We start from the raw sequence: 22,766 nt of genomic DNA on the forward strand, positions 1-22,766 counted from the left end.
CAACTAGGAACTGGAAGCACAAGGTTTCTTTCGAGAAAACTCATTTTCTTCAATGAGCCATGCCGGCTGTAAGTAAAAGCACGGTAACAACAGTGCTTTTCAGGTAGCTTCGGGGCCGCATCAACGGAGCTTTCATAATGGGAAAACTAGCCTTGTGCCATCAGTCTCTAATTTCTAGGTTGACACGCAGCATACACGCAGGAGCAGAGCTTCCTGGTTCTACGCAGTGTTCTGGTACTGAAACGGGTGCTGAAGCAAGGCCCCTAGGAGTGTTGAAAAGCTTACTACCTTGACACTAAAGCAGAACAACGATGAAGGCCTCATGGAGCTGCTGCACGCCTCTCGTTTTGCAAGGATAATCAGGGCCTTACTTCGAAGCTTGGCTCACGTTGACTTTCACTTTAGGTATAGAGCAGAGCAGGGTGAGCTTCCAACAAGGAACTGGAAACCCAAGGTTTCTTAGGAGAAAACTCATTTTCTTCTCAGAACCATGCCGGCAGTGAGGAAAACCCCGGCAACAACAATGCTTTTCAGGTAGCTTCGAGGCCGCATGAACGGAGCTTTCATAATGGGAAAAGAAGCCTTATGCCATCAGTCTCCAATTTCTAGGTTGACACGCAGCATACACGCAGGACCAGAGCTTACTGTCTCTACGCAGTGTTCTGGTACCGAAACGGTTGCTTAAGCAAAGTCCCTAGGAGTCTTGGAAAGCTTACTACCGTGAAACTAAAGCAGAACAGCGATGAAGGCCTCATGGAGCTGCTGCACGCCTCCCGTTTTGCCAGCATAATCAGGGCCTTACTTCGAGGCTAGTGCTCACATTGACTTTCACGTTTGGTATAGAGCAGAGCAGGGTGAGCGTCCAACTAGGAACTGGAAGCACAAGGTTTCTTTCGAGAAAACTCATTTTCTTCTATGAGCCATGCCGGCTGTAAGTAAAAGCACGGTAACAACAGTGCTTTTCAGGTAGCTTCGGGGCCGCATCAACGGAGCTTTCATAATGGGAAAACTAGCCTTGTGCCATCAGTCTCTAATTTCTAGGTTGACACGCAGCATACACGCAGGAGCAGAGCTTCCTGGTTCTACGCAGTGTTCTGGTACTGAAACGGGTGCTGAAGCAAGGCCCCTAGGAGTGTTGAAAAGCTTACTACCTTGACACTAAAGCAGAACAACGATGAAGGCCTCATGGAGCTGCTGCACGCCTCTCGTTTTGCAAGGATAATCAGGGCCTTACTTCGAAGCTTGGGCTCACGTTGACTTTCACTTTAGGTATAGAGCAGAGCAGGGTGAGCTTCCAACAAGGAACTGGAAACCCAAGGTTTCTTAGGAGAAAACTCATTTTCTTCTCAGAACCATGCCGGCAGTGAGGAAAACCCCGGCAACAACAATGCTTTTCAGGTAGCTTCGAGGCCGCATGAACGGAGCTTTCATAATGGGAAAAGAAGCTTTATGCCATCAGTCTCCAATTTCTAGGTTGACACGCAGCATACACGCAGGACCAGAGCTTATTGTCTCTACGCAGTGTTCTGGTACCGAAACGGTTGCTTAAGCAAAGTCCCTAGGAGTCTTGGAAAGCTTACTACCGTGAAATTAAAGCAGAACAGCGATGAAGGCCTCATGGAGCTGTTGCACGCCTCCCGTTTTGCCAGCATAATCAGGGCCTTACTTCGAGGCTAGTGCTCACATTGACTTTCACGTTTGGTATAGAGTAGAGCAGGGTGAGCCTCCAACTAGGAACTGGAAGCACAAGGTTTCTTTCGAGAAAACTCATTTTCTTCTATGTGCCATGCCAGCTGTAAGTAAAAGCACGGTAACAACAGTGCTTTTCAGGTAGCTTCGAGGCCGCATGAATGGAGCTTTCAAAACGGGAAAACAAGCGTTGTGCCATCAGTCTCTAATTTCTAGGTTGACACGCAGCATACACCCAGGAGCAGAGCTTCCTGGTTCTACGCAGACTTCTGGTACTGAAACGGGTGCTGCAGCAAAGCCCTTAGGAGTGTTGAAAAGCTTACTACCTTGAAACTAGGGCAGAACAACGATGAACCCCTCAAGAGCTGCTGCACGCCTCTCCTTTTGCAAGGATAATCAGGGCCTTACTTCGAAGCTTGGGCTCACGTTGACTTTCACTTTAGGTATAGCGCAGAGCAGGGTGAGCTTCCAACAAGGAACTGGAAACCCAAGGTTTCTTAGGAGAAAACTCATTTTCTTCTCAGAACCATGCCGGCAGTGAGGAAAACACCGGCAACAACAATGCTTTTCAGGTAGCTTCGAGGCCGCATGAACGGAGCTTTCATAATGGGAAAAGAAGCCTTATGCCATCAGTCTCCAATTTCTAGGTTGACACGCAGCATACACGCAGGACCAGAGCTTACTGTCTCTACGCAGTGTTCTGGTACCGAAACGGTTGCTTAAGCAAAGTCCCTAGGAGTGTTGGAAAGCTTACTATCGTGAAACTAAAGCAGAACAGCGATGAAGGCCTCATGGAGCTGCTGCACGCCTCCCGTTTTGCCAGCATAATCAGGGCCTTACTTCGAGGCTAGTGCTCACATTGACTTTCACGTTTGGTATAGAGCAGAGCAGGGTGAGCGTCCAACTAGGAACTGGAAGCACAAGGTTTCTTTCGAGAAAACTCATTTTCTTCAATGAGCCATGCCGGCTGTAAGTAAAAGCACGGTAACAACAGTGCTTTTCAGGTAGCTTCGGGGCCGCATCAACGGAGCTTTCATAATGGGAAAACTAGCCTTGTGCCATCAGTCTCTAATTTCTAGGTTGACACGCAGCATACACGCAGGAGCAGAGCTTCCTGGTTCTACGCAGTGTTCTGGTACTGAAACGGGTGCTGAAGCAAGGCCCCTAGGAGTGTTGAAAAGCTTACTACCTTGACACTAAAGCAGAACAACGATGAAGGCCTCATGGAGCTGCTGCACGCCTCTCGTTTTGCAAGGATAATCAGGGCCTTACTTCGAAGCTTGGCTCACGTTGACTTTCACTTTAGGTATAGAGCAGAGCAGGGTGAGCTTCCAACAAGGAACTGGAAACCCAAGGTTTCTTAGGAGAAAACTCATTTTCTTCTCAGAACCATGCCGGCAGTGAGGAAAACCCCGGCAACAACAATGCTTTTCAGGTAGCTTCGAGGCCGCATGAACGGAGCTTTCATAATGGGAAAAGAAGCCTTATGCCATCAGTCTCCAATTTCTAGGTTGACACGCAGCATACACGCAGGACCAGAGCTTACTGTCTCTACGCAGTGTTCTGGTACCGAAACGGTTGCTTAAGCAAAGTCCCTAGGAGTGTTGGAAAGCTTACTACCGTGAAACTAAAGCAGAACAGCGATGAAGGCCTCATGGAGCTGCTGCACGCCTCCCGTTTTGCCAGCATAATCAGGGCCTTACTTCGAGGCTAGTGCTCACATTGACTTTCACGTTTGGTATAGAGCAGAGCAGGGTGAGCGTCCAACTAGGAACTGGAAGCACAAGGTTTCTTTCGAGAAAACTCATTTTCTTCTATGAGCCATGCCGGCTGTAAGTAAAAGCACGGTAACAACAGTGCTTTTCAGGTAGCTTCGGGGCCGCATCAACGGAGCTTTCATAATGGGAAAACTAGCCTTGTGCCATCAGTCTCTAATTTCTAGGTTGACACGCAGCATACACGCAGGAGCAGAGCTTCCTGGTTCTACGCAGTGTTCTGGTACTGAAACGGGTGCTGAAGCAAGGCCCCTAGGAGTGTTGAAAAGCTTACTACCTTGACACTAAAGCAGAACAACGATGAAGGCCTCATGGAGCTGCTGCACGCCTCTCGTTTTGCAAGGATAATCAGGGCCTTACTTCGAAGCTTGGGCTCACGTTGACTTTCACTTTAGGTATAGAGCAGAGCAGGGTGAGCTTCCAACAAGGAACTGGAAACCCAAGGTTTCTTAGGAGAAAACTCATTTTCTTCTCAGAACCATGCCGGCAGTGAGGAAAACCCCGGCAACAACAATGCTTTTCAGGTAGCTTCGAGGCCGCATGAACGGAGCTTTCATAATGGGAAAAGAAGCTTTATGCCATCAGTCTCCAATTTCTAGGTTGACACGCAGCATACACGCAGGACCAGAGCTTATTGTCTCTACGCAGTGTTCTGGTACCGAAACGGTTGCTTAAGCAAAGTCCCTAGGAGTCTTGGAAAGCTTACTACCGTGAAATTAAAGCAGAACAGCGATGAAGGCCTCATGGAGCTGCTGCACGCCTCCCGTTTTGCCAGCATAATCAGGGCCTTACTTCGAGGCTAGTGCTCACATTGACTTTCACGTTTGGTATAGAGTAGAGCAGGGTGAGCCTCCAACTAGGAACTGGAAGCACAAGGTTTCTTTCGAGAAAACTCATTTTCTTCTATGTGCCATGCCAGCTGTAAGTAAAAGCACGGTAACAACAGTGCTTTTCAGGTAGCTTCGAGGCCGCATGAATGGAGCTTTCAAAACGGGAAAACAAGCGTTGTGCCATCAGTCTCTAATTTCTAGGTTGACACGCAGCATACACCCAGGAGCAGAGCTTCCTGGTTCTACGCAGTCTTCTGGTACTGAAACGGGTGCTGCAGCAAAGCCCTTAGGAGTGTTGAAAAGCTTACTACCTTGAAACTAGGGCAGAACAACGATGAACCCCTCAAGAGCTGCTGCACGCCTCTCCTTTTGCAAGGATAATCAGGGCCTTACTTCGAAGCTTGGGCTCACGTTGACTTTCACTTTAGGTATAGCGCAGAGCAGGGTGAGCTTCCAACAAGGAACTGGAAACCCAAGGTTTCTTAGGAGAAAACTCATTTTCTTCTCAGAACCATGCCGGCAGTGAGGAAAACACCGGCAACAACAATGCTTTTCAGGTAGCTTCGAGGCCGCATGAACGGAGCTTTCATAATGGGAAAAGAAGCCTTATGCCATCAGTCTCCAATTTCTAGGTTGACACGCAGCATACACGCAGGACCAGAGCTTACTGTCTCTACGCAGTGTTCTGGTACCGAAACGGTTGCTTAAGCAAAGTCCCTAGGAGTGTTGGAAAGCTTACTACCGTGAAACTAAAGCAGAACAGCGATGAAGGCCTCATGGAGCTGCTGCACGCCTCCCGTTTTGCCAGCATAATCAGGGCCTTACTTCGAGGCTAGTGCTCACATTGACTTTCACGTTTGGTATAGAGCAGAGCAGGGTGAGCGTCCAACTAGGAACTGGAAGCACAAGGTTTCTTTCGAGAAAACTCATTTTCTTCTATGAGCCATGCCGGCTGTAAGTAAAAGCACGGTAACAACAGTGCTTTTCAGGTAGCTTCGGGGCCGCATCAACGGAGCTTTCATAATGGGAAAACTAGCCTTGTGCCATCAGTCTCTAATTTCTAGGTTGACACGCAGCATACACGCAGGAGCAGAGCTTCCTGGTTCTACGCAGTGTTCTGGTACTGAAACGGGTGCTGAAGCAAGGCCCCTAGGAGTGTTGAAAAGCTTACTACCTTGACACTAAAGCAGAACAACGATGAAGGCCTCATGGAGCTGCTGCACGCCTCTCGTTTTGCAAGGATAATCAGGGCCTTACTTCGAAGCTTGGGCTCACGTTGACTTTCACTTTAGGTATAGAGCAGAGCAGGGTGAGCTTCCAACAAGGAACTGGAAACCCAAGGTTTCTTAGGAGAAAACTCATTTTCTTCTCAGAACCATGCCGGCAGTGAGGAAAACCCCGGCAACAACAATGCTTTTCAGGTAGCTTCGAGGCCGCATGAACGGAGCTTTCATAATGGGAAAAGAAGCCTTATGCCATCAGTCTCCAATTTCTAGGTTGACACGCAGCATACACGCAGGACCAGAGCTTACTGTCTCTACGCAGTGTTCTGGTACCGAAACGGTTGCTTAAGCAAAGTCCCTAGGAGTCTTGGAAAGCTTACTACCGTGAAACTAAAGCAGAACAGCGATGAAGGCCTCATGGAGCTGCTGCACGCCTCCCGTTTTGCCAGGATAATCAGGGCCTTACTTCGAGGCTAGTGCTCACATTGACTTTCACGTTTGGTATAGAGCAGAGCAGGGTGAGCGTCCAACTAGGAACTGGAAGCACAAGGTTTCTTTCGAGAAAACTCATTTTCTTCTATGAGCCATGCCGGCTGTAAGTAAAAGCACGGTAACAACAGTGCTTTTCAGGTAGCTTCGGGGCCGCATCAACGGAGCTTTCATAATGGGAAAACTAGCCTTGTGCCATCAGTCTCTAATTTCTAGGTTGACACGCAGCATACACGCAGGAGCAGAGCTTCCTGGTTCTACGCAGTGTTCTGGTACTGAAACGGGTGCTGAAGCAAGGCCCCTAGGAGTGTTGAAAAGCTTACTACCTTGACACTAAAGCAGAACAACGATGAAGGCCTCATTCAGCTGCTGCACGCCTCTCGTTTTGCAAGGATAATCAGGGCCTTACTTCGAAGCTTGGGCTCACGTTGACTTTCACTTTAGGTATAGAGCAGAGCAGGGTGAGCTTCCAACAAGGAACTGGAAACCCAAGGTTTCTTAGGAGAAAACTCATTTTCTTCTCAGAACCATGCCGGCAGTGAGGAAAACCCCGGCAACAACAATGCTTTTCAGGTAGCTTCGAGGCCGCATGAACGGAGCTTTCATAATGGGAAAAGAAGCCTTATGCCATCAGTCTCCAATTTCTAGGTTGACACGCAGCATACACGCAGGACCAGAGCTTACTGTCTCTACGCAGTGTTCTGGTACCGAAACGGTTGCTTAAGCAAAGTCCCTAGGAGTCTTGGAAAGCTTACTACCGTGAAACTAAAGCAGAACAGCGATGAAGGCCTCATGGAGCTGCTGCACGCCTCCCGTTTTGCCAGCATAATCAGGGCCTTACTTCGAGGCTAGTGCTCACATTGACTTTCACGTTTGGTATAGAGCAGAGCAGGGTGAGCGTCCAACTAGGAACTGGAAGCACAAGGTTTCTTTCGAGAAAACTCATTTTCTTCTAAGAGCCATGCCGGCTGTAAGTAAAAGCACGGTAACAACAGTGCTTTTCAGGTAGCTTCGGGGCCGCATCAACGGATCTTTCATAATGGGAAAACTAGCCTTGTGCCATCAGTCTCTAATTTCTAGGTTGACACGCAGCATACACGCAGGAGCAGAGCTTCCTGGTTCTACGCAGTGTTCTGGTACTGAAACGGGTGCTGAAGCAAGGCCCCTAGGAGTGTTGAAAAGCTTACTACCTTGACACTAAAGCAGAACAACGATGAAGGCCTCATGGAGCTGCTGCACGCCTCTCGTTTTGCAAGGATAATCAGGGCCTTACTTCGAAGCTTGGGCTCACGTTGACTTTCACTTTAGGTATAGAGCAGAGCAGGGTGAGCTTCCAACAAGGAACTGGAAACCCAAGGTTTCTTAGGAGAAAACTCATTTTCTTCTCAGAACCATGCCGGCAGTGAGGAAAACCCCGGCAACAACAATGCTTTTCAGGTAGCTTCGAGGCCGCATGAACGGAGCTTTCATAATGGGAAAAGAAGCCTTATGCCATCAGTCTCCAATTTCTAGGTTGACACGCAGCATACACGCAGGACCAGAGCTTACTGTCTCTACGCAGTGTTCTGGTACCGAAACGGTTGCTTAAGCAAAGTCCCTAGGAGTCTTGGAAAGCTTACTACCGTGAAACTAAAGCAGAACAGCGATGAAGGCCTCATGGAGCTGCTGCACGCCTCCCGTTTTGCCAGCATAATCAGGGCCTTACTTCGAGGCTAGTGCTCACATTGACTTTCACGTTTGGTATAGAGCAGAGCAGGGTGAGCGTCCAACTAGGAACTGGAAGCACAAGGTTTCTTTCGAGAAAACTCATTTTCTTCTATGAGCCATGCCGGCTGTAAGTAAAAGCACGGTAACAACAGTGCTTTTCAGGTAGCTTCGGGGCCGCATCAACGGAGCTTTCATAATGGGAAAACTAGCCTTGTGCCATCAGTCTCTAATTTCTAGGTTGACACGCAGCATACACGCAGGAGCAGAGCTTCCTGGTTCTACGCAGTGTTCTGGTACTGAAACGGGTGCTGAAGCAAGGCCCCTAGGAGTGTTGAAAAGCTTACTACCTTGACACTAAAGCAGAACAACGATGAAGGCCTCATGGAGCTGCTGCACGCCTCTCGTTTTGCAAGGATAATCAGGGCCTTACTTCGAAGCTTGGGCTCACGTTGACTTTCACTTTAGGTATAGAGCAGAGCAGGGTGAGCTTCCAACAAGGAACTGGAAACCCAAGGTTTCTTAGGAGAAAACTCATTTTCTTCTCAGAACCATGCCGGCAGTGAGGAAAACCCCGGCAACAACAATGCTTTTCAGGTAGCTTCGAGGCCGCATGAACGGAGCTTTCATAATGGGAAAAGAAGCCTTATGCCATCAGTCTCCAATTTCTAGGTTGACACGCAGCATACACGCAGGACCAGAGCTTACTGTCTCTACGCAGTGTTCTGGTACCGAAACGGTTGCTTAAGCAAAGTCCCTAGGAGTCTTGGAAAGCTTACTACCGTGAAACTAAAGCAGAACAGCGATGAAGGCCTCATGGAGCTGCTGCACGCCTCCCGTTTTGCCAGGATAATCAGGGCCTTACTTCGAGGCTAGTGCTCACATTGACTTTCACGTTTGGTATAGAGCAGAGCAGGGTGAGCGTCCAACTAGGAACTGGAAGCACAAGGTTTCTTTCGAGAAAACTCATTTTCTTCTATGAGCCATGCCGGCTGTAAGTAAAAGCACGGTAACAACAGTGCTTTTCAGGTAGCTTCGGGGCCGCATCAACGGAGCTTTCATAATGCGAAAACTAGCCTTGTGCCATCAGTCTCTAATTTCTAGGTTGACACGCAGCATACACGCAGGAGCAGAGCTTCCTGGTTCTACGCAGTGTTCTGGTACTGAAACGGGTGCTGAAGCAAGGCCCCTAGGAGTGTTGAAAAGCTTACTACCTTGACACTAAAGCAGAACAACGATGAAGGCCTCATGGAGCTGCTGCACGCCTCTCGTTTTGCAAGGATAATCAGGGCCTTACTTCGAAGCTTGGGCTCACGTTGACTTTCACTTTAGGTATAGAGCAGAGCAGGGTGAGCTTCCAACAAGGAACTGGAAACCCAAGGTTTCTTAGGAGAAAACTCATTTTCTTCTCATAACCATGCCGGCAGTGAGGAAAACCCCGGCAACAACAATGCTTTTCAGGTAGCTTCGAGGCCGCATGAACGGAGCTTTCATAATGGGAAAAGAAGCCTTATGCCATCAGTCTCCAATTTCTAGGTTGACACGCAGCATACACGCAGGACCAGAGCTTACTGTCTCTACGCAGTGTTCTGGTACCGAAACGGTTGCTTAAGCAAAGTCCCTAGGAGTGTTGGAAAGCTTACTACCGTGAAACTAAAGCAGAACAGCGATGAAGGCCTCATGGAGCTGCTGCACGCCTCCCGTTTTGCCAGCATAATCAGGGCCTTACTTCGAGGCTAGTGCTCACATTGACTTTCACGTTTGGTATAGAGCAGAGCAGGGTGAGCGTCCAACTAGGAACTGGAAGCACAAGGTTTCTTTCGAGAAAACTCATTTTCTTCTATGAGCCATGCCGGCTGTAAGTAAAAGCACGGTAACAACAGTGCTTTTCAGGTAGCTTCGGGGCCGCATCAACGGAGCTTTCATAATGGGAAAACTAGCCTTGTGCCATCAGTCTCTAATTTCTAGGTTGACACGCAGCATACACGCAGGAGCAGAGCTTCCTGGTTCTACGCAGTGTTCTGGTACTGAAACGGGTGCTGAAGCAAGGCCCCTAGGAGTGTTGAAAAGCTTACTACCTTGACACTAAAGCAGAACAACGATGAAGGCCTCATGGAGCTGCTGCACGCCTCTCGTTTTGCAAGGATAATCAGGGCCTTACTTCGAAGCTTGGGCTCACGTTGACTTTCACTTTAGGTATAGAGCAGAGCAGGGTGAGCTTCCAACAAGGAACTGGAAACCCAAGGTTTCTTAGGAGAAAACTCATTTTCTTCTCAGAACCATGCCGGCAGTGAGGAAAACCCCGGCAACAACAATGCTTTTCAGGTAGCTTCGAGGCCGCATGAACGGAGCTTTCATAATGGGAAAAGAAGCCTTATGCCATCAGTCTCCAATTTCTAGGTTGACACGCAGCATACACGCAGGACCAGAGCTTACTGTCTCTACGCAGTGTTCTGGTACCGAAACGGTTGCTTAAGCAAAGTCCCTAGGAGTCTTGGAAAGCTTACTACCGTGAAACTAAAGCAGAACAGCGATGAAGGCCTCATGGAGCTGCTGCACGCCTCCCGTTTTGCCAGGATAATCAGGGCCTTACTTCGAGGCTAGTGCTCACATTGACTTTCACGTTTGGTATAGAGCAGAGCAGGGTGAGCGTCCAACTAGGAACTGGAAGCACAAGGTTTCTTTCGAGAAAACTCATTTTCTTCTATGAGCCATGCCGGCTGTAAGTAAAAGCACGGTAACAACAGTGCTTTTCAGGTAGCTTCGGGGCCGCATCAACGGAGCTTTCATAATGGGAAAACTAGCCTTGTGCCATCAGTCTCTAATTTCTAGGTTGACACGCAGCATACACGCAGGAGCAGAGCTTCCTGGTTCTACGCAGTGTTCTGGTACTGAAACGGGTGCTGAAGCAAGGCCCCTAGGAGTGTTGAAAAGCTTACTACCTTGACACTAAAGCAGAACAACGATGAAGGCCTCATTCAGCTGCTGCACGCCTCTCGTTTTGCAAGGATAATCAGGGCCTTACTTCGAAGCTTGGGCTCACGTTGACTTTCACTTTAGGTATAGAGCAGAGCAGGGTGAGCTTCCAACAAGGAACTGGAAACCCAAGGTTTCTTAGGAGAAAACTCATTTTCTTCTCATAACCATGCCGGCAGTGAGGAAAACCCCGGCAACAACAATGCTTTTCAGGTAGCTTCGAGGCCGCATGAACGGAGCTTTCATAATGGGAAAAGAAGCCTTATGCCATCAGTCTCCAATTTCTAGGTTGACACGCAGCATACACGCAGGACCAGAGCTTACTGTCTCTACGCAGTGTTCTGGTACCGAAACGGTTGCTTAAGCAAAGTCCCTAGGAGTCTTGGAAAGCTTACTACCGTGAAACTAAAGCAGAACAGCGATGAAGGCCTCATGGAGCTGCTGCACGCCTCCCGTTTTGCCAGCATAATCAGGGCCTTACTTCGAGGCTAGTGCTCACATTGACTTTCACGTTTGGTATAGAGCAGAGCAGGGTGAGCGTCCAACTAGGAACTGGAAGCACAAGGTTTCTTTCGAGAAAACTCATTTTCTTCTAAGAGCCATGCCGGCTGTAAGTAAAAGCACGGTAACAACAGTGCTTTTCAGGTAGCTTCGGGGCCGCATCAACGGAGCTTTCATAATGGGAAAACTAGCCTTGTGCCATCAGTCTCTAATTTCTAGGTTGACACGCAGCATACACGCAGGAGCAGAGCTTCCTGGTTCTACGCAGTGTTCTGGTACTGAAACGGGTGCTGAAGCAAGGCCCCTAGGAGTGTTGAAAAGCTTACTACCTTGACACTAAAGCAGAACAACGATGAAGGCCTCATGGAGCTGCTGCACGCCTCTCGTTTTGCAAGGATAATCAGGGCCTTACTTCGAAGCTTGGGCTCACGTTGACTTTCACTTTAGGTATAGAGCAGAGCAGGGTGAGCTTCCAACAAGGAACTGGAAACCCAAGGTTTCTTAGGAGAAAACTCATTTTCTTCTCAGAACCATGCCGGCAGTGAGGAAAACCCCGGCAACAACAATGCTTTTCAGGTAGCTTCGAGGCCGCATGAACGGAGCTTTCATAATGGGAAAAGAAGCCTTATGCCATCAGTCTCCAATTTCTAGGTTGACACGCAGCATACACGCAGGACCAGAGCTTACTGTCTCTACGCAGTGTTCTGGTACCGAAACGGTTGCTTAAGCAAAGTCCCTAGGAGTCTTGGAAAGCTTACTACCGTGAAACTAAAGCAGAACAGCGATGAAGGCCTCATGGAGCTGCTGCACGCCTCCCGTTTTGCCAGCATAATCAGGGCCTTACTTCGAGGCTAGTGCTCACATTGACTTTCACGTTTGGTATAGAGCAGAGCAGGGTGAGCTTCCAACTAGGAACTGGAAGCACAAGGTTTCTTTCGAGAAAACTCATTTTCTTCTAAGAGCCATGCCAGCTGTAAGTAAAAGCACGGTAACAACAGTGCTTTTCAGGTAGCTTCGGGGCCGCATCAACGGAGCTTTCATAATGGGAAAACTAGCCTTGTGCCATCAGTCTCTAATTTCTAGGTTGACACGCAGCATACACGCAGGAGCAGAGCTTCCTGGTTCTACGCAGTGTTCTGGTACTGAAACGGGTGCTGAAGCAAGGCCCCTAGGAGTGTTGAAAAGCTTACTACCTTGACACTAAAGCAGAACAACGATGAAGGCCTCATGGAGCTGCTGCACGCCTCTCGTTTTGCAAGGATAATCAGGGCCTTACTTCGAAGCTTGGGCTCACGTTGACTTTCACTTTAGGTATAGAGCAGAGCAGGGTGAGCTTCCAACAAGGAACTGGAAACCCAAGGTTTCTTAGGAGAAAACTCATTTTCTTCTCAGAACCATGCCGGCAGTGAGGAAAACCCCGGCAACAACAATGCTTTTCAGGTAGCTTCGAGGCCGCATGAACGGAGCTTTCATAATGGGAAAAGAAGCCTTATGCCATCAGTCTCCAATTTCTAGGTTGACACGCAGCATACACGCAGGACCAGAGCTTACTGTCTCTACGCAGTGTTCTGGTACCGAAACGGTTGCTTAAGCAAAGTCCCTAGGAGTCTTGGAAAGCTTACTACCGTGAAACTAAAGCAGAACAGCGATGAAGGCCTCATGGAGCTGCTGCACGCCTCCCGTTTTGCCAGGATAATCAGGGCCTTACTTCGAGGCTAGTGCTCACATTGACTTTCACGTTTGGTATAGAGCAGAGCAGGGTGAGCGTCCAACTAGGAACTGGAAGCACAAGGTTTCTTTCGAGAAAACTCATTTTCTTCTATGAGCCATGCCGGCTGTAAGTAAAAGCACGGTAACAACAGTGCTTTTCAGGTAGCTTCGGGGCCGCATCAACGGAGCTTTCATAATGCGAAAACTAGCCTTGTGCCATCAGTCTCTAATTTCTAGGTTGACACGCAGCATACACGCAGGAGCAGAGCTTCCTGGTTCTACGCAGTGTTCTGGTACTGAAACGGGTGCTGAAGCAAGGCCCCTAGGAGTGTTGAAAAGCTTACTACCTTGACACTAAAGCAGAACAACGATGAAGGCCTCATGGAGCTGCTGCACGCCTCTCGTTTTGCAAGGATAATCAGGGCCTTACTTCGAAGCTTGGGCTCACGTTGACTTTCACTTTAGGTATAGAGCAGAGCAGGGTGAGCTTCCAACAAGGAACTGGAAACGGAAGGTTTCTTAGGAGAAAACTCATTTTCTTCTCAGAACCATGCCGGCAGTGAGGAAAACCCCGGCAACAACAATGCTTTTCAGGTAGCTTCGAGGCCGCATGAACGGAGCTTTCATAATGGGAAAAGAAGCCTTATGCCATCAGTCTCCAATTTCTAGGTTGACACGCAGCATACACGCAGGACCAGAGATTACTGTCTCTACGCAGTGTTCTGGTACCGAAACGGTTGCTTAAGCAAAGTCCCTAGGAGTCTTGGAAAGCTTACTACCGTGAAACTAAAGCAGAACAGCGATGAAGGCCTCATGGAGCTGCTGCACGCCTCCCGTTTTGCCAGCATAATCAGGGCCTTACTTCGAGGGTAGTGCTCACATTGACTTTCACGTTTGGTATAGAGCAGAGCAGGGTGAGCGTCCAACTAGGAACTGGAAGCACAAGGTTTCTTTCGAGAAAACTCATTTTCTTCTATGAGCCATGCCGGCTGTAAGTAAAAGCACGGTAACAACAGTGCTTTTCAGGTAGCTTCGGGGCCGCATCAACGGAGCTTTCATAATGGGAAAACTAGCCTTGTGCCATCAGTCTCTAATTTCTAGGTTGACACGCAGCATACACGCAGGAGCAGAGCTTCCTGGTTCTACGCAGTGTTCTGGTACTGAAACGGGTGCTGAAGCAAGGCCCCTAGGAGTGTTGAAAAGCTTACTACCTTGACACTAAAGCAGAACAACGATGAAGGCCTCATGGAGCTGCTGCACGCCTCTCGTTTTGCAAGGATAATCAGGGCCTTACTTCGAAGCTTGGGCTCACGTTGACTTTCACTTTAGGTATAGAGCAGAGCAGGGTGAGCTTCCAACAAGGAACTGGAAACCCAAGGTTTCTTAGGAGAAAACTCATTTTCTTCTCAGAACCATGCCGGCAGTGAGGAAAACCCCGGCAACAACAATGCTTTTCAGGTAGCTTCGAGGCCGCATGAACGGAGCTTTCATAATGGGAAAAGAAGCCTTATGCCATCAGTCTCCAATTTCTAGGTTGACACGCAGCATACACGCAGGACCAGAGCTTACTGTCTCTACGCAGTGTTCTGGTACCGAAACGGTTGCTTAAGCAAAGTCCCTAGGAGTCTTGGAAAGCTTACTACCGTGAAACTAAAGCAGAACAGCGATGAAGGCCTCATGGAGCTGCTGCACGCCTCCCGTTTTGCCAGCATAATCAGGGCCTTACTTCGAGGCTAGTGCTCACATTGACTTTCACGTTTGGTATAGAGCAGAGCAGGGTGAGCGTCCAACTAGGAACTGGAAGCACAAGGTTTCTTTCGAGAAAACTCATTTTCTTCTAAGAGCCATGCCAGCTGTAAGTAAAAGCACGGTAACAACAGTGCTTTTCAGGTAGCTTCGGGGCCGCATCAACGGAGCTTTCATAATGGGAAAACTAGCCTTGTGCCATCAGTCTCTAATTTCTAGGTTGACACGCAGCATACACGCAGGAGCAGAGCTTCCTGGTTCTACGCAGTGTTCTGGTACTGAAACGGGTGCTGAAGCAAGGCCCCTAGGAGTGTTGAAAAGCTTACTACCTTGACACTAAAGCAGAACAACGATGAAGGCCTCATGGAGCTGCTGCACGCCTCTCGTTTTGCAAGGATAATCAGGGCCTTACTTCGAAGCTTGGGCTCACGTTGACTTTCACTTTAGGTATAGAGCAGAGCAGGGTGAGCTTCCAACAAGGAACTGGAAACCCAAGGTTTCTTAGGAGAAAACTCATTTTCTTCTCAGAACCATGCCGGCAGTGAGGAAAACCCCGGCAACAACAATGCTTTTCAGGTAGCTTCGAGGCCGCATGAACGGAGCTTTCATAATGGGAAAAGAAGCCTTATGCCATCAGTCTCCAATTTCTAGGTTGACACGCAGCATACACGCAGGACCAGAGCTTACTGTCTCTACGCAGTGTTCTGGTACCGAAACGGTTGCTTAAGCAAAGTCCCTAGGAGTCTTGGAAAGCTTACTACCGTGAAACTAAAGCAGAACAGCGATGAAGGCCTCATGGAGCTGCTGCACGCCTCCCGTTTTGCCAGCATAATCAGGGCCTTACTTCGAGGCTAGTGCTCACATTGACTTTCACGTTTGGTATAGAGCAGAGCAGGGTGAGCTTCCAACTAGGAACTGGAAGCACAAGGTTTCTTTCGAGAAAACTCATTTTCTTCTAAGAGCCATGCCAGCTGTAAGTAAAAGCACGGTAACAACAGTGCTTTTCAGGTAGCTTCGGGGCCGCATCAACGGAGCTTTCATAATGGGAAAACTAGCCTTGTGCCATCAGTCTCTAATTTCTAGGTTGACACGCAGCATACACGCAGGAGCAGAGCTTCCTGGTTCTACGCAGTGTTCTGGTACTGAAACGGGTGCTGAAGCAAGGCCCCTAGGAGTGTTGAAAAGCTTACTACCTTGACACTAAAGCAGAACAACGATGAAGGCCTCATGGAGCTGCTGCACGCCTCTCGTTTTGCAAGGATAATCAGGGCCTTACTTCGAAGCTTGGGCTCACGTTGACTTTCACTTTAGGTATAGAGCAGAGCAGGGTGAGCTTCCAACAAGGAACTGGAAACCCAAGGTTTCTTAGGAGAAAACTCATTTTCTTCTCAGAACCATGCCGGCAGTGAGGAAAACCCCGGCAACAACAATGCTTTTCAGGTAGCTTCGAGGCCGCATGAACGGAGCTTTCATAATGGGAAAAGAAGCCTTATGCCATCAGTCTCCAATTTCTAGGTTGACACGCAGCATACACGCAGGACCAGAGCTTACTGTCTCTACGCAGTGTTCTGGTACCGAAACGGTTGCTTAAGCAAAGTCCCTAGGAGTCTTGGAAAGCTTACTACCGTGAAACTAAAGCAGAACAGCGATGAAGGCCTCATGGAGCTGCTGCACGCCTCCCGTTTTGCCAGGATAATCAGGGCCTTACTTCGAGGCTAGTGCTCACATTGACTTTCACGTTTGGTATAGAGCAGAGCAGGGTGAGCGTCCAACTAGGAACTGGAAGCACAAGGTTTCTTTCGAGAAAACTCATTTTCTTCTATGAGCCATGCCGGCTGTAAGTAAAAGCACGGTAACAACAGTGCTTTTCAGGTAGCTTCGGGGCCGCATCAACGGAGCTTTCATAATGGGGAAACTAGCCTTGTGCCATCAGTCTCTAATTTCTAGGTTGACACGCAGCATACACGCAGGAGCAGAGCTTCCTGGTTCTACGCAGTGTTCTGGTACTGAAACGGGTGCTGAAGCAAGGCCCCTAGGAGTGTTGAAAAGCTTACTACCTTGACACTAAAGCAGAACAACGATGAAGGCCTCATGGAGCTGCTGCACGCCTCTCGTTTTGCAAGGATAATCAGGGCCTTACTTCGAAGCTTGGGCTCACGTTGACTTTCACTTTAGGTATAGAGCAGAGCAGGGTGAGCTTCCAACAAGGAACTGGAAACCCAAGGTTTCTTAGGAGAAAACTCATTTTCTTCTCAGAACCATGCCGGCAGTGAGGAAAACCCCGGCAACAACAATGCTTTTCAGGTAGCTTCGAGGCCGCATGAAGGGAGCTTTCATAATGGGAAAAGAAGCCTTATGCCATCAGTCTCCAATTTCTAGGTTGACACGCAGCATACACGCAGGACCAGAGCTTACTGTCTCTACGCAGTGTTCTGGTACCGAAACGGTTGCTTAAGCAAAGTCCCTAGGAGTCTTGGAAAGCTTACTACCGTGAAACTAAAGCAGAACAGCGATGAAGGCCTCATGGAGCTGCTGCACGCCTCCCGTTTTGCCAGGATAATCAGGGCCTTACTTCGAGGCTAGTGCTCACATTGACTTTCACGTTTGGTATAGAGCAGAGCAGGGTGAGCGTCCAACTAGGAACTGGAAGCACAAGGTTTCTTTCGAGAAAACTCATTTTCTTCTAAGAGCCATGCCGGCTGTAAGTAAAAGCACGGTAACAACAGTGCTTTTCAGGTAGCTTCGGGGCCGCATCAACGGAGCTTTCATAATGGGAAAACTAGCCTTGTGTCATCAGTCTCTAATTTCTAGGTTGACACGCAGCATACACGCAGGAGCAGAGCTTCCTGGTTCTACTCAGTGTTCTGGTACTGAAACGGGTGCTGAAGCAAGGCCCCTAGGAGTGTTGAAAAGCTTACTACCTTGACACTAAAGCAGAACAACGATGAAGGCCTCATGGAGCTGCTGCACGCCTCTCGTTTTGCAAGGATAATCAGGGCCTTACTTCGAAGCTTGGGCTCACGTTGACTTTCACTTTAGGTATAGAGCAGAGCAGGGTGAGCTTCCAACAAGGAACTGGAAACCCAAGGTTTCTTAGGAGAAAACTCATTTTCTTCTCAGAACCATGCCGGCAGTGAGGAAAACCCCGGCAACAACAATGCTTTTCAGGTAGCTTCGAGGCCGCATGAACGGAGCTTTCATAATGGGAAAAGAAGCCTTATGCCATCAGTCTCCAATTTCTAGGTTGACACGCAGCATACACGCAGGACCAGAGCTTACTGTCTCTACGCAGTGTTCTGGTACCGAAACGGTTGCTTAAGCAAAGTCCCTAGGAGTCTTGGAAAGCTTACTACCGTGAAACTAAAGCAGAACAGCGATGAAGGCCTCATGGAGCTGCTGCACGCCTCCCGTTTTGCCAGCATAATCAGGGCCTTACTTCGAGGCTAGTGCTCACATTGACTTTCACGTTTGGTATAGAGCAGAGCAGGGTGAGCTTCCAACTAGGAACTGGAAGCACAAGGTTTCTTTCGAGAAAACTCATTTTCTTCTATGAGCCATGCCGGCTGTAAGTAAAAGCACGGTAACAACAGTGCTTTTCAGGTAGCTTCGGGGCCGCATCAACGGAGCTTTCATAATGGGAAAACTAGCCTTGTGCCATCAGTCTCTAATTTCTAGGTTGACACGCAGCATACACGCAGGAGCAGAGCTTCCTGGTTCTACGCAGTGTTCTGGTACTGAAACGGGTGCTGAAGCAAGGCCCCTAGGAGTGTTGAAAAGCTTACTACCTTGACACTAAAGCAGAACAACGATGAAGGCCTCATGGAGCTGCTGCACGCCTCTCGTTTTGCAAGGATAATCAGGGCCTTACTTCGAAGCTTGGGCTCACGTTGACTTTCACTTTAGGTATAGAGCAGAGCAGGGTGAGCTTCCAACAAGGAACTGGAAACCCAAGGTTTCTTAGGAGAAAACTCATTTTCTTCTCAGAACCATGCCGGCAGTGAGGAAAACCCCGGCAACAACAATGCTTTTCAGGTAGCTTCGAGGCCGCATGAACGGAGCTTTCATAATGGGAAAAGAAGCCTTATGCCATCAGTCTCCAATTTCTAGGTTGACACGCAGCATACACGCAGGACCAGAGCTTACTGTCTCTACGCAGTGTTCTGGTACCGAAACGGTTGCTTAAGCAAAGTCCCTAGGAGTCTTGGAAAGCTTACTACCGTGAAACTAAAGCAGAACAGCGATGAAGGCCTCATGGAGCTGCTGCACGCCTCCCGTTTTGCCAGCATAATCAGGGCCTTACTTCGAGGCTAGTGCTCACATTGACTTTCACGTTTGGTATAGAGCAGAGCAGGGTGAGCGTCCAACTAGGAACTGGAAGCACAAGGTTTCTTTCGAGAAAACTCATTTTCTTCTATGAGCCATGCCGGCTCTAAGTAAAAGCACGGTAACAACAGTGCTTTTCAGGTAGCTTCGGGGCCGCATCAACGGAGCTTTCATAATGGGAAAACTAGCCTTGTGCCATCAGTCTCTAATTTCTAGGTTGACACGCAGCATACACGCAGGAGCAGAGCTTCCTGGTTCTACGCAGTGTTCTGGTACTGAAACGGGTGCTGAAGCAAGGCCCCTAGGAGTGTTGAAAAGCTTACTACCTTGACACTAAAGCAGAACAACGATGAAGGCCTCATGGAGCTGCTGCACGCCTCTCGTTTTGCAAGGATAATCAGGGCCTTACTTCGAAGCTTGGGCTCACGTTGACTTTCACTTTAGGTATAGAGCAGAGCAGGGTGAGCTTCCAACAAGGAACTGGAAACCCAAGGTTTCTTAGGAGAAAACTCATTTTCTTCTCAGAACCATGCCGGCAGTGAGGAAAACCCCGGCAACAACAATGCTTTTCAGGTAGCTTCGAGGCCGCATGAACGGAGCTTTCATAATGGGAAAAGAAGCCTTATGCCATCAGTCTCCAATTTCTAGGTTGACACGCAGCATACACGCAGGACCAGAGCTTACTGTCTCTACGCAGTGTTCTGGTACCGAAACGGTTGCTTAAGCAAAGTCCCTAGGAGTCTTGGAAAGCTTACTACCGTGAAACTAAAGCAGAACAGCGATGAAGGCCTCATGGAGCTGCTGCACGCCTCCCGTTTTGCCAGCATAATCAGGGCCTTACTTCGAGGCTAGTGCTCACATTGACTTTCACGTTTGGTATAGAGCAGAGCAGGGTGAGCGTCCAACTAGGAACTGGAAGCACAAGGTTTCTTTCGAGAAAACTCATTTTCTTCTATGAGCCATGCCGGCTGTAAGTAAAAGCACGGTAACAACAGTGCTTTTCAGGTAGCTTCGGGGCCGCATCAACGGAGCTTTCATAATGGGAAAACTAGCCTTGTGCCATCAGTCTCTAATTTCTAGGTTGACACGCAGCATACACGCAGGAGCAGAGCTTCCTGGTTCTACGCAGTGTTCTGGTACTGAAACGGGTGCTGAAGCAAGGCCCCTAGGAGTGTTGAAAAGCTTACTACCTTGACACTAAAGCAGAACAACGATGAAGGCCTCATGGAGCTGCTGCACGCCTCTCGTTTTGCAAGGATAATCAGGGCCTTACTTCGAAGCTTGGGCTCACGTTGACTTTCACTTTAGGTATAGAGCAGAGCAGGGTGAGCTTCCAACAAGGAACTGGAAACCCAAGGTTTCTTAGGAGAAAACTCATTTTCTTCTCAGAACCATGCCGGCAGTGAGGAAAACCCCGGCAACAACAATGCTTTTCAGGTAGCTTCGAGGCCGCATGAACGGAGCTTTCATAATGGGAAAAGAAGCCTTATGCCATCAGTCTCCAATTTCTAGGTTGACACGCAGCATACACGCAGGACCAGAGCTTACTGTCTCTACGCAGTGTTCTGGTACCGAAACGGTTGCTTAAGCAAAGTCCCTAGGAGTCTTGGAAAGCTTACTACCGTGAAACTAAAGCAGAACAGCGATGAAGGCCTCATGGAGCTGCTGCACGCCTCCCGTTTTGCCAGCATAATCAGGGCCTTACTTCGAGGCTAGTGCTCACATTGACTTTCACGTTTGGTATAGAGCAGAGCAGGGTGAGCGTCCAACTAGGAACTGGAAGCACAAGGTTTCTTTCGAGAAAACTCATTTTCTTCTAAGAGCCATGCCGGCTGTAAGTAAAAGCACGGTAACAACAGTGCTTTCCAGGTAGCTTCGGGGCCGCATCAACGGAGCTTTCATAATGGGAAAACTAGCCTTGTGCCATCAGTCTCTAATTTCTAGGTTGACACGCAGCATACACGCAGGAGCAGAGCTTCCTGGTTCTACGCAGTTTTCTGGTACTGAAACGGGTGCTGAAGCAAGGCCCCTAGGAGTGTTGAAAAGCTTACTACCTTGACACTAAAGCAGAACAACGATGAAGGCCTCATGGAGCTGCTGCACGCCTCTCGTTTTGCAAGGATAATCAGGGCCTTACTTCGAAGCTTGGGCTCACGTTGACTTTCACTTTAGGTATAGAGCAGAGCAGGGTGAGCTTCCAACAAGGAACTGGAAACCCAAGGTTTCTTAGGAGAAAACTCATTTTCTTCTCAGAACCATGCCGGCAGTGAGGAAAACCCCGGCAACAACAATGCTTTTCAGGTAGCTTCGAGGCCGCATGAACGGAGCTTTCATAATGGGAAAAGAAGCCTTATGCCATCAGTCTCCAATTTCTAGGTTGACACGCAGCATACACGCAGGACCAGAGCTTACTGTCTCTACGCAGTGTTCTGGTACCGAAACGGTTGCTTAAGCAAAGTCCCTAGGAGTCTTGGAAAGCTTACTACCGTGAAACTAAAGCAGAACAGCGATGAAGGCCTCATGGAGCTGCTGCACGCCTCCCGTTTTGCCAGCATAATCAGGGCCTTACTTCGAGGCTAGTGCTCACATTGACTTTCACGTTTGGTATAGAGCAGAGCAGGGTGAGCGTCCAACTAGGAACTGGAAGCACAAGGTTTCTTTCGAGAAAACTCATTTTCTTCTATGAGCCATGCCGGCTGTAAGTAAAAGCACGGTAACAACAGTGCTTTTCAGGTAGCTTCGGGGCCGCATCAACGGAGCTTTCATAATGGGAAAACTAGCCTTGTGCCATCAGTCTCTAATTTCTAGGTTGACACGCAGCATACACGCAGGAGCAGAGCTTCCTGGTTCTACGCAGTGTTCTGGTACTGAAACGGGTGCTGAAGCAAGGCCCCTAGGAGTGTTGAAAAGCTTACTACCTTGACACTAAAGCAGAACAACGATGAAGGCCTCATGGAGCTGCTGCACGCCTCTCGTTTTGCAAGGATAATCAGGGCCTTACTTCGAAGCTTGGGCTCACGTTGACTTTCACTTTAGGTATAGAGCAGAGCAGGGTGAGCTTCCAACAAGGAACTGGAAACCCAAGGTTTCTTAGGAGAAAACTCATTTTCTTCTCAGAACCATGCCGGCAGTGAGGAAAACCCCGGCAACAACAATGCTTTTCAGGTAGCTTCGAGGCCGCATGAACGGAGCTTTCATAATGGGAAAAGAAGCCTTATGCCATCAGTCTCCAATTTCTAGGTTGACACGCAGCATACACGCAGGACCAGAGCTTACTGTCTCTACGCAGTGTTCTGGTACCGAAACGGTTGCTTAAGCAAAGTCCCTAGGAGTCTTGGAAAGCTTACTACAGTGAAACTAAAGCAGAACAGCGATGAAGGCCTCATGGAGCTGCTGCACGCCTCCCGTTTTGCCAGCATAATCAGGGCCTTACTTCGAGGCTAGTGCTCACATTGACTTTCACGTTTGGTATAGAGCAGAGCAGGGTGAGCGTCCAACTAGGAACTGGAAGCACAAGGTTTCTTTCGAGAAAACTCATTTTCTTCTAAGAGCCATGCCGGCTGTAAGTAAAAGCACGGTAACAACAGTGCTTTCCAGGTAGCTTCGGGGCCGCATCAACGGAGCTTTCATAATGGGAAAACTAGCCTTGTGCCATCAGTCTCTAATTTCTAGGTTGACACGCAGCATACACGCAGGAGCAGAGCTTCCTGGTTCTACGCAGTGTTCTGGTACTGAAACGGGTGCTGAAGCAAGGCCCCTAGGAGTGTTGAAAAGCTTACTACCTTGACACTAAAGCAGAA

Source organism: Eubalaena glacialis, chromosome 11 (assembly GCF_028564815.1).
Source record: "Eubalaena glacialis isolate mEubGla1 chromosome 11, mEubGla1.1.hap2.+ XY, whole genome shotgun sequence".
Classification (NCBI taxonomy): domain Eukaryota; kingdom Metazoa; phylum Chordata; class Mammalia; order Artiodactyla; family Balaenidae; genus Eubalaena; species Eubalaena glacialis.